At 34.3% G+C, this 11,853-nt stretch overlaps 1 long non-coding RNA gene across 1 annotated transcript; it reads right to left on the bottom strand.

Moving 5' to 3' along the window:
• Positions 1–416: 416 nt before the first annotated feature.
• LOC108549444 (uncharacterized) lies at positions 417–2,795 on the bottom strand. Its single transcript, XR_001890323.1, has 5 exons — positions 2,730–2,795; positions 1,640–2,245; positions 1,301–1,444; positions 1,054–1,186; positions 417–947 (listed from the first exon to the last, which is right to left on the bottom strand). It is a non-coding gene; the product is annotated as an uncharacterized LOC108549444 (long non-coding RNA).
• Between the last annotated feature and the right edge of the window lie 9,058 nt (positions 2,796–11,853).

The raw sequence follows: 11,853 nt of genomic DNA, 5'->3' as shown, positions 1-11,853 counted from the left end.
ATTGCTAGTCTGAAACTAATATTGCTAAATTTTGACTAAATTTCAAGCCTAAATTATAACTGATATAATTGAAATGTTACTCAACATTGTCATAAGAAGACCAAAGTTACAGACTTCAAAAACTATCTTTGAGCACTTATTTATCAAAAGGCACTAATATCAACAATTTAAAAAAACTAAATTATAATCCAATGTTAAGAAAATGAATTACTCTATTCGACTAAATTAACCTAAACCAATTTCTTAAAATACAAACTAATTACATTCGCAGATGTTCTCTCTAAGCTGTTTGTCCAAAGTCGATATAAAATCAATATCCTTTACACCTTCTATACAAAGATCGAAATCGAACAATTTTTCTCAACAGTTTATACAACTGTTCCTAATGAGTTTTTCGGCCAAGGTTTCTCGCGGATTGCCACCTCATCCCAATGGGTCCTCACCCTGCTTTACCCAGTGAAATATCCCTGGTGTTCGCGGCCACGTACAGAACGTCCATCAATTCGAGGTACTCCCGCGAGGAGAAAGTTTGTTCGGCCGAGTAGAATTTATAAGCAGAAATAGAAATTGTGCCTCTGTTCCGCGGAATAACACCGTGGCCTGTGGTGAGTGAAATGCTAAGCACTGTATGATTACGAACGGAATATACAGCCAACTATAAAAGATTTACGGTCGCGATACCGGCCACGACCATCACCCCTTCCCTTCCATACGCGTGAAAGTCGACAAGAAAACGAGGAGCGCAGATAAGACGTTGCGCGGTTCGTCGTCAGGACCAGATGTATCGATTGCAGCCGCTTCGTGGAAGAAACTTATCTTCGATATCTCTTGATTTGCAGGAGAGACGATCGTTATGCAATACCATAAGAGTGTCCGCACTTTGTTTGGAATTTTATGGCATTCTGTGTAGATGAAGCGTGGAATTTCGTTGTGTTGCATGCAACTATCTACGGTACAGTAAAATGTCGATTATATGAAATAGTAGAAGACAGGATGTTCGGATAGTTGTTTCAGCGCAAAGAAACGTTATTTATAGTTTATAAAACTACCAACATAACAGGCTCTTTTTTGCAAGGTTTTGTCTTTTTAGTCCACTACAGCTGCGTGCTTGTATGTTTTTGTTACCATGATCGTCTTAACGCAATTGCTCCTTTTGCATTCTTTATTGCAGTGCTCGTGACTCGTACTAAAAGCAGTGAATGTTTCACAATAATTGAGATGTTATTTTCAGACGTGTACCTCTCTTCTCACATGGTATTTATTATTCCTGTCCCTTTGTATTATGTGAATAATGGAATACCTAGTTAAATGATGACCAAGCCAATTGAATCTTCCTTTGCATGACAGCCAAATCGTGGAAATAATCTTTATATGGTAATATATATCCATTTGCAAGAGGCAAAATATTGGACATTTCTGATTAACGAAGAATATTCATTAACACCTGTAATTTAATTTTTATGGTGAGATATATATTGAAATCAAATATTTATACGATATTATTAAAAAAAAAAAAAAATACCATTTTTAGTCAATTTCAAACAATTCAGCGCTACTAATTATTCAGTCCTGTTCTTTTATTCTGTACTGAACACTTTGTGGTTAAATAATTTAGTGAAGTGAATAAACAATGAATTACCAATCGCAAACCGAACAACTTAGTCGTCGATTATGGCAAATTGTTTGCCATCTCACATTACACGTGAATCTGTTGTCGCGCCGTGATGTTTCCAACGTCAACCGTTGAAAAACAGAAAACACAAGGCTCCGTTATTCCGTTTCCGTTCTTCTCATGGCAAAAACTTCCATCAGTGCAACGGGGACGAGCTCTGTTGTGATTTCTTCTGCTGTTTACCTGCTGGGTTCGTGTTTGGAGAAATTTATCGTTTATTTTATAGTGAATAATCTTTGAAATAACGCTCAACGTTCATCAAGCATCGATGTAATCTCTCATCTCGAGCTCCTCAGATTGCAGTGTAGCGTTTCACTTGCAATAACCGAAGATCGTGCGAAGATAAGACACAGAAGGATACAATAAGACAAATTTGTCTGTCACTTAGTTCGTGCGTGTTGGAAATTGATGGTACGGCTCACCAGATGTCGACGTTTCAGCATCTATCAGCTTTAATTAATGTGTTTTCTTAAAGTAGTCGAAATAATCCGATTGGAATTTTTCGTAAAAAATTCCTTTGAACATGTTCTATGAAGAATATAAATGAATATTTCCTTTTCTTGCATTATAAATCTAAAAATAAAAAAAAAGTTCGGGGTTTAGATTAGGTGACGATAATCGTCATAAAGTATAATTTTAGTGATTTATAATTTATTATTTCCTTTAAAGAAATAAAAATATTACAAAGAATTTAAAAAATAGGAATATTTGACCTCTATTAGTATCTAGAAATGTTTTTAAAGTACTTTCTTACACTGCGATTTTTCTTTCCTAAGTTTATTAACTTTATTAACTTATTTGACGCTATTAATAAAATAATCTATAACCTTGGTCTCAGAATAATTGGCACTTGATATATTTATCATATTACATATTTTACACTAGCAAGTTTGGTAAACAACAAACAATTAATATTTGTTGCTTCATGTAATTGACGATTGGATTAAATTATGTCTAATTCGAATTTCTATTTTATGAACAACATTTAAATGCACTATTTCTTTAATTTATATACAGTAATAATTTCTAAAATCGTAAAAGTTCTAATTGCACTTACACTGCCTTTGTTGCATGTATTTTATCGCTACATGTAAACATCGGAATGCAAATAGTTCACCTTTCGATCAAATTAATCGAAGAATATCAGAGCATTTATCTGATCTCAGTCGAAACCAACTGAAACATAACAAAATTTATTCTATCTTTCATCACACTTTTTATTTTCGTCCAAACTAATATGCATACTTTTAAACACCTAACCTTAAAAGGTTATTTCCAAAGTTCTATTATTATTGTTACAGTACAATCACGACAGCACAGATATAAATGTAAAATATGAAAATAGTACCAAACCACTTTAAAGTTTGATCACTTGTTCCACATATTGATCGTCTAGACTCTAGACATATTTTCTCACGACATTTTATTCCGCGACGAGAACAAACAGAAACGCTTCAAGTCGAAGTGTTTCGCAATTCGCGAGGGCGCGCGTGTCGTCCAATGATTTTCGTCGTCGATCGTTCGGGCGAAATATTATTTTCGCCGGCACATACGTTCGGCAAACATCGGGCCGAGAAGTTTTCCTTCGTCGAGGGTATGATACATAAATTTTGCGAGAGCACTTGCATATATTCAAGAGCGCTTTGAGCGGTCGTGTTCAAAAGCTTGCTCGGAAGCCAGCCAGCAAAGTAAGCTCCCTCTGTTCTCGCTCCTTCCACGCCTTCATCCGCGTTCCGTTTCTCCCTTGTTCCGTTCATGATCTCCGGTTTGTATCCTCGAAGTAGGTCGACGTGGTACATATAACCAGCAAGCTGGAGTCTTTTTGAACGAGTCTAGTTCATCGTATGTTAGTTCGCGTACTTCCGGGAACGAATATTGCGTGCCGCTCTTATTCACGTTTAGTTGGAGGTTATTAGGGATTGAGTTATTGAGCGATCGGGGAGGATTTCTTTTGTAAAATATATGAAAAGATCCATCGTGCAACAGGAAATTAAACGTGGGATGCTCGTTTACATTCGATAAGAGATACTTGGAGTGATTGTATTCATGAATTTTTTAGTTAAATCTTAATGTAATTCCTTTAATATAGAAGTGATATTTGAAGAAGACGATTATAGTAAAGGCAACATAGTCTTTGTAATTTTAGTGAAGTAATCCAAACATGTGATAATATTTCCATTGTGTATTTAACTGGTGTCCTCTATTTTCCCTGCAATTATTAAATTATTTAAAATAAAAATTATTCTTAAATCTTTGCTACTGAAAAATTTCCCATTATTTCTTTTTAGAGAATATGCTAATGTGATATTAATAGTAGTGATTATAAATAAGTAATTGAATATTGAAATCTAAGTTGATATTGATATGGTAATGCATTACAATAGGGATATTCCAGTCCTGAATAACAGTTACATATTTCTAAGTGATTATATACCATGATTTATAAACTATGGGCATAACTTTTGTGATAAACACCGCACACAGAAGTTCTTACAAAAGTTAGTCCTTGAATTTGACCCAGTTTTCAAGTTACAATTGTTTTTATGTCACTATGCAAACTACAGAAAGTGATCAGACCTCTTTAAACTATTCGACTGTAAATACAAAGTGTACCTCTGCTTACTTCAAGCATCACCATTTCTATAACTAATTACTAACATAAGCTACAAAAGTTATATGACTTTAAGAAAGATCAAACACTATTGTGATACAGTTTCTGTACAAATGAATACTTACATAATACTTGAAGGTCAATTTCCAATTTATAAATAACATTTTTTTCTGTCATTAATTTACATCATACATCACAGAAATGTATTAAATCGTTGTTTCGAATTTGTTACGAATGAAATACACACGTTGTACTGGAATTTACAAAAATATTTGAACGTGTAATTATTCGTGTTGGCCCGTTTTTGCTATTAATTTCTACTTACTATTTTTAATTTTTGCGATACTCCGATACTTTTATCGACCCTCCTAAACGATTCTGTTGCACTGAAAATGTTTTAAATGACACTTATAAGTTATATCAGACCCAATATTATTTTAAAAAATTTCAAGTCCAGCGTGTACATTTGGCTTGTTAAAATTTAGTAATGGAAGTATTGGAATTCCTTTGTAAGTGACTGTACATCGAATAATATGTTCTCACTGCAATTACTTCCTAACCAAACAACATAACAAGGCTGCATTAGACTTTTCTGTTGGCTTCAACTTTGAAAAAATAATCGGAAGAAAGTTCGGAGAAATTTCCACGTTACGTGAGAATGACGCATAAACAATCAGTATTCTATCGAAAGCCAAATCATGGAAAATAGAAACAGGCGGCTTGATTGACGGTGGGTGTGGGTAGCAAGAAAGGCAGACAGGATTTCCTGGCTGCAGATCAACGCCTCGTTACATTCTAATTCATTACATAATATTACGGCGAATTAGATGCAGAAACGTAACTTTAATACGCGAAATTCCGATCGGCCCGATATGATTGCACTTTCACGAGCCAGCCTCTAAACTCGTTCGCCATTATACAATTACGTATTACGTGTATCATGGAGATTACGTGAGTGGAATATCTCGGGGGTAAATTTCGCCCGAGGTGTGTTCCGAAATTATCCTCGAGATTCGTCGAATTTCGAAATTCGACTTCGCTTCGATTTTTATAATTGAACAGAATAATTGTAATGAAAAAAAAAATTGCTCGCGTTACAGGAAATTTGAAAATGCTATATTTGGAAAATAGTTCAATAAATTCTAAATTTGTAGTGGCAATCAGTGAGCAATTACAATTAGAAACCTATTTCAGCGTACGTGTTCCAATATCTAATGGACGTATTTAGATTGCGTTTTCACGTGCAACGCGAGCCATAGAACGTTTGACAAAGGCACATAATTTTGGACTAGAACGATGTCCGGTTCGGTGTGCTTCCGATAACACGTGGGGATATTTATGTGCAGAAAGCATCGTGTGTGTATAAATAGATTTACATATATGATCTATAAAATCGGTGTTCTCTAAAATGTACATTAAATTACCCTGGATATATTTCTATAATAAATAAACTTCATTTACAATTTTACACATAGCAAAGGACAAAAATATCATGTATTTATTATAAAATAATTTCATCTTAACTTTTTTCCTAGTTTTAAAACAATTTCTGTACGTCTATAATAATATAAATTTTTAACCTTCCAACAAACTGTTAAAAAAAAAGTCACTAGACCACGAATCACAGTCATCGAACTTGTAACTCTACGTTCTATGTGCTTCGTGACTGAAGAACGATTGCAGCCCGCGTAATTAACGATTGAATAATCAAAATATCATATGATCATTTGTAAACGAAGGGGTTGGTTGTCAATAGAAGCCTCGACTCGATCAAATAGGAAATAAAACTAGGAAATTATTAATCGAACTCCGTGCCGGGTTTTCAAACGTTCAACTTCGTTGGTACGCTCTGAGTTGGTTCGTTTTAATGCATATTCGATGTCGAGTCGAATGGCCGGTGCACGAGAACTACACACATCGATTCGTTGGTCCGCCGTCCTAACCTGTGGTACCAGCGATTCGTTCGCTTGTTTACCAGCGCCGGAAACTGCTGTATTCTTGCAAGCACCAGCTGCTTCCTGGCGCGGAAACCCGCTTTCAACGACTGCACACGCCAGTAATTCTTGCCGTGTGAACGACAAGTTTTGAGTTTCGAAATGGGTTGACCCTCGCTTTCAGCGAAATGTTTTCGAATCGAATATATTTGAGAGAAATGATACAAGTATAGGGTTACTTTTTGATGTTCATTTCGTCATTTTTTACAGCGGAAAATTTTTATGGGAAAGTGAAAGATCATTGCAGGGAATGTAAGGTAGGGTGTGGTTATGTAAATTTCGTAACGGTTATTATACAGATAAATGAGAAACCAAATTTAAATTAGAATTGATTTTGTATTAAAGGGGATTATGATTAAAACACGATATTATCATACTAGAGAATTATAATAATTTCCTACTTAATGTTAATGTTACAACATATTTAAAAATATTTAGTAAAATGTTATATTTTTCATTATTATAGTTTAATAAACGCGACTAGTTAGTTTTGAAAGAATATTTTTTGAATATTGTATTTATATTTTGGATTTAGATTCTATATAGTGTTGGATGTAGTAGCCAATATTATTTTGCTGCATCGATATATCGAGTGATTGAATTTATATAATTATGAAACGGAAATGCACATTATATTTGATTGAAATGTATTTCCAAGTGCTATATCAAAATTTTAACAAATTGGTCATTTGTAAATTTAATTGACAAGAAATTTGTGTAAAACGTATGAACTAATTAGTCATTGAGAATAATTAGCAAGAACGAGTAACATGAAAAATGAAATATTAATAATTAAAATAATAATGAAGTAAGACATCTATGGACATGCTGTACTTTTCTCTCAATTAACTATACATGTATTCAAAATCTCCAATGATTTAAATATAGAGCGCTATTAATTTATGAAAGCAATCAATTTCTTCTAAATAAAATTCATCGCATTTTTACATTTTTATCAAGATACTATCTTCTGAATTATTTCTGCATGATTATTATTATGGAATTACAATTCAACAGCATGCAGTCAACAATAAAAAAAATTGTGAACAGTATACACTAAATATCACTAATCCTAAACCCTCCAATTTTTTACATGTGAACCTAATTTTGAAATTTTCTCCATCTCGTTTCTAAACTTCTTTACGTAAACCTATTTCCATTACTTCTTAGTGGAATCCTAGCTTGGGAAAAAAAGAAAAAGAAAATCGCACCTACTCGTATTTCAAAATAAAAAATTTGATTATGCAATTTCTGTACTTTACCCCACAAATATAAATTTCTTCTACACAAATGATATAAATTTTCAATTTATAAACAATATTAAAAAATTGTAAAACACTATTTTAACAGAATATAGAATTTAATATTTAAAATATAATAGGAAAATAAATCAGTAAATAAATTAATCTAATTAGATTCAATAAAATTAACGAAACCCATGTTCAACCATGATCAATAGGACTGTACATTTAATTAAATGTCTCGGGCACCTTTGAAGAATGAACGCCGTCCTGTGCAAATGATATCATAACGCGTTTGGCGCGCGCCGTCTTAATTATCGTAGAATTCTCGTGACGCGATTACGCAACGAGAAGTGAAAGTCGCTCGATATTTGAAAGCGCGGGGCGCGGTGCACACAAGAGATGTCGAGATTTCTCGCAGAAGTTCGAGCTCTTTGGTCGTCCCTTCCCGAAATGCTGGAGAGCTAGCGGAAGTGAAACGAAATGAAATTTCGTCGGTACATCTGGAAAGGAATCTTCGTATACACGTGTAAACACTCGTATATTACATCTGAAAGAATATTTAAAAAGAATATTTAACGGAATTTTGAAATTAAATATGTAAAATGTTTCAGAAATTTCTGACATCATTATTTTTAGTCTTATTTTGGATATTTTCATATATATTTATTACCATACCTGAAGTTATATTATACATTATTTCCAAATGTCTCTAAAATATTTCTAAGATAAAATGCAAACTGGTTGTTCGATCTGGCTGTAAAACGTGTTATAGGACACTTTACAAATGACAGTAAGTCGATGCAATAAATTAAACCAGGGATCCAATATATCATGCAATAAATTCACCTGTCAATCATTAAACCTTTGATCTGATTCCATCATTCTCTTCAATCAATATTTTTCAATATAAATAACTCGATTCCACGTATCACTGTCCCATTGACAACTCCCATCACTCCCTACAATTTCACCTTTCGTATAGTATATTAATTCTTCACAAATACACAAACGATACAATACAGTGAGAGAGGACGTAATCAATAATCGTAGTAATCATATTCCTCGAGGGAGAAAGAAGGAGGAAAATAGGACTTGCGAGTTACAGACGGAAGTGAGGAGAAATGAAACTCCGCCAGTGCATTCGGAAGGGAATCTTTATGTATACACGCGCGTAAATATTCTCCCTCTCGCTCCTCGTTTTATTTCGTCTGGATAGAAGCAAGTCCCTAGGACTTATTCGACGCGTTTCCCCGCACTTAAGCATTTTATTGTCGGCCACCACGAGGTCGATACGCGATTGGCCGTTGGACGATAAAAACAAACGTTTCCGCGAGCCAGACGTTCCAGAAAATTTCTTTTTCCCGTAGGGTCTCAGCGTTTTGGTTTTTCTACTGCGTCGTATTTGCTCACGAGCCGCGATGCTTCTCACAGACTCCTACAGATGGTTCTTCGCAACGTAACCAATGAATTACCATGGCACCTTAACGTGTTATGTTTAAACGAGCGTTTGGTCGATCGTTTCGTATCTTACTTGTTGCTTGTTCTTGATATTTTTTTTCTCTTTTACTTAATTGGAGTAAAAGTATGGTTTTTAAAGATGCAAAGGGTTTTACGTCTTTCTTTCAATTATAAATCTAGATATCTAGATAATTTCTAGATGAATCAACTTTGGCAACATCGCAATACCGAATACGCATCGGCATCACAGTCGACAGACGACAACGTGTCATCCCCCTCTACCAGAAACATAAATAAAGGAAACCTTACAAGGGCCGTGGATCGTAAGAATTTTAGTTCGAGGTTAGTTTACATTCGACAACGTTTTAATACGGGACGGTTAACGAAACATCCAACGAATTTCGTACCCTTCAAAAAATCAGTGCATTATCTTAATCGTTATATTTACATTATAGTTGGTGATTGTGAAAATATAAATTTAGGAATCCAAGTTTCAAGTTTGTTTTCTTTTCTTTGCTCTATGTACGTTCTATATTTTTTCGCTATCGCGAAAGAAATCTCGATTATGCATGTTCCGTTTCTCATTCACTGCCTCGTCCCTGGTGACTTCAGCGAATCTTTAAAATAGCGCATCGAGCTATTAAACGAAGAGTAGCAATCGCTTTACGGTTAACGAGTCACGTTAACGAGCTACCATTTTTTTCTTTTTTATTTGCGCTTTAAGATCACGAAAATGAAATTCTTTTCGCGACGTGAAATTCGCATTCGTCCTTTTCCATTGTTACCGATAGCAAAAGTGTATTCTCGCATAAATGTTCCAATTATCACGCCCGCTTTCTTCCGTTCCATTTCGATATTATTACGTAAATGTGAATGCCAGGGAACGTTCGGGAAATGTTCAAAGGCGCTCGAGTTACGGTCCTGTGCAAAAGTCTTACAAAGAGTATCGATATTTTATATATATTTTTAAGGAATGTTTTTATATTCTACTATATAAAACTAAATGTTTAAATATTTTCTTTCCACAATGTTTACTTATGGCCTTTTCAGGTTCACATATTTTCGAAAACAGACAGAGGTCTAAAATAACATAGGATCATTTAAAAGAAAATAAATACAAAAAGAGGAATCAGCTTTATGGAAAGACAGTGGCAGAAAATATGAAATGAGATCCTAGAAAATTAATAACATTTCTGAAAGTATTGTAGTAGGAACCTAACCAAAGCATTAACCATTTTGAAATGAATAATATATTTTATGGTAATTACTGGATTAAATATTTCTTAAGAAATAATGAGAGAATTAAAATAATATTAAGCAACCTTATACAATTTCATGACTGCATCAACAATACAGGTATATTATTCTAATAAAAATAAGCTGCATCTCAAAGTAAAGGAAGAGTACATTGAATGAAGGTAAATATTTCAAAACTATGATTTCCTAATATTGTTAATTATATAAAAAATATAATTTATGCAGGTTGCAGAATACTTCCTGGTCATCCCATCAGGCAAAGAATGTACAGACTTAGATTCATTCTCCTCTGCTTGCCGAATAAATAGAATATAAAACACGATTACGGTGCTAATAAATTATAACTATTTACTTTGTTATGATACACAAAGACGTTGAAACGTTGAAATTGTACGGAGAGTACAAGCGGAATACGATTTCGTTCTTCGATCGTGCAAATAGTAGAGGATCACAGCAGCGCTGGCCGGAACTCTAAATAAACTTTTGCATACAAGCTTCTTTGTGCGTTTATGCATATTCGAGGTATGAAGATAGACGTGTTGTTTGTTTATGTGTTACGCTCGCGGCGGCTTTCATATGAGCCTGTTTGTCCTTTTCTCTGTTTGTCTCTTTATTTTCATACCTTCGTGCCCCTTTCCTCGGCGTACCCTCGCCGTTTTTCATTTGCTCGCACTCCTTGACTTTCCCTTTCTTTCTTTCACCACCCCTCCCGTTTGGACGCTTTCCTTTACGATCGTTTCCATTCTTATTTGTGTCGTACTGTTTTACTTTCATTCTGTCCTGCTGATTCGCCCAGACTTTTCACCCCTTTTATACTTTTATACGTACTTCCGTTTATGTGGGCACTTTCCTGCCCTCTTGTTTGTTTCATCGTTCGCTTTACCTTGCTTTTCCTTTGTGCAATATTTTTCTGTGTGGTTTCTTTTCTCCTTTTTTTCCCTCTAATGCTGTCTTAGAAGTTTGGGGATATTTTAAACTATATATGAAAGTGTTCATTGTTATATTATATTTGTGATTATAGTATAGAGTAATTGTGTGATATTACAGAGACTGTTTGAAAATTGTTATACTTCATAGAATAATGATTATTTTAAAGGTTATGTTCTGTACCTTTTTCGTCCATTCCATGTTTGAACTTCATTTTCTTTTATACTTTTTTGTTCTTAATTTTTCTAACTTCTCATTTACTCCAGGCACTTCTTGCGTTCCCGTTTTTATCTCGCCATCCTTTTCATGCATTAATAAATCCTGTTCTCATCCTCCTTTTCATATCGACCACGATCCCCCCTCCCTCCTTCTTTCTCCCTTTTTAATCCCTCATTTACTCTTAACTACCATTAACCACACTCTCTTCTAGCTTCTCTTTATTTTATCCATTTCCTCTCCGTTTATATTTCAACTTCTTCCTTCTTTTTTCTTTTTCCCTACTAGATTCCTTATTTCTCATAAATACCTTTCAATTCAGCTCTCTATTCCTCTCTTACCTATTCCTGTTTCTTTTTCTATCCACCATGGCAGTTCATTTCCTCTTTTAAATATTTTATTTGTTTATCCACTTTCTCAACATTTATTTTCTCCATCTGTTTTCCGTCCTCCACCTATAACGTTTCTCCCTCT

Source organism: Eufriesea mexicana, unplaced genomic scaffold (genome assembly GCF_001483705.2).
Source record: "Eufriesea mexicana isolate 0111107269 unplaced genomic scaffold, ASM148370v2 scaffold2021, whole genome shotgun sequence".
Classification (NCBI taxonomy): domain Eukaryota; kingdom Metazoa; phylum Arthropoda; class Insecta; order Hymenoptera; family Apidae; genus Eufriesea; species Eufriesea mexicana.
Note: the sequence above shows the minus strand (reverse complement) of the source record. Positions and strands in the feature narration are given on the sequence as shown.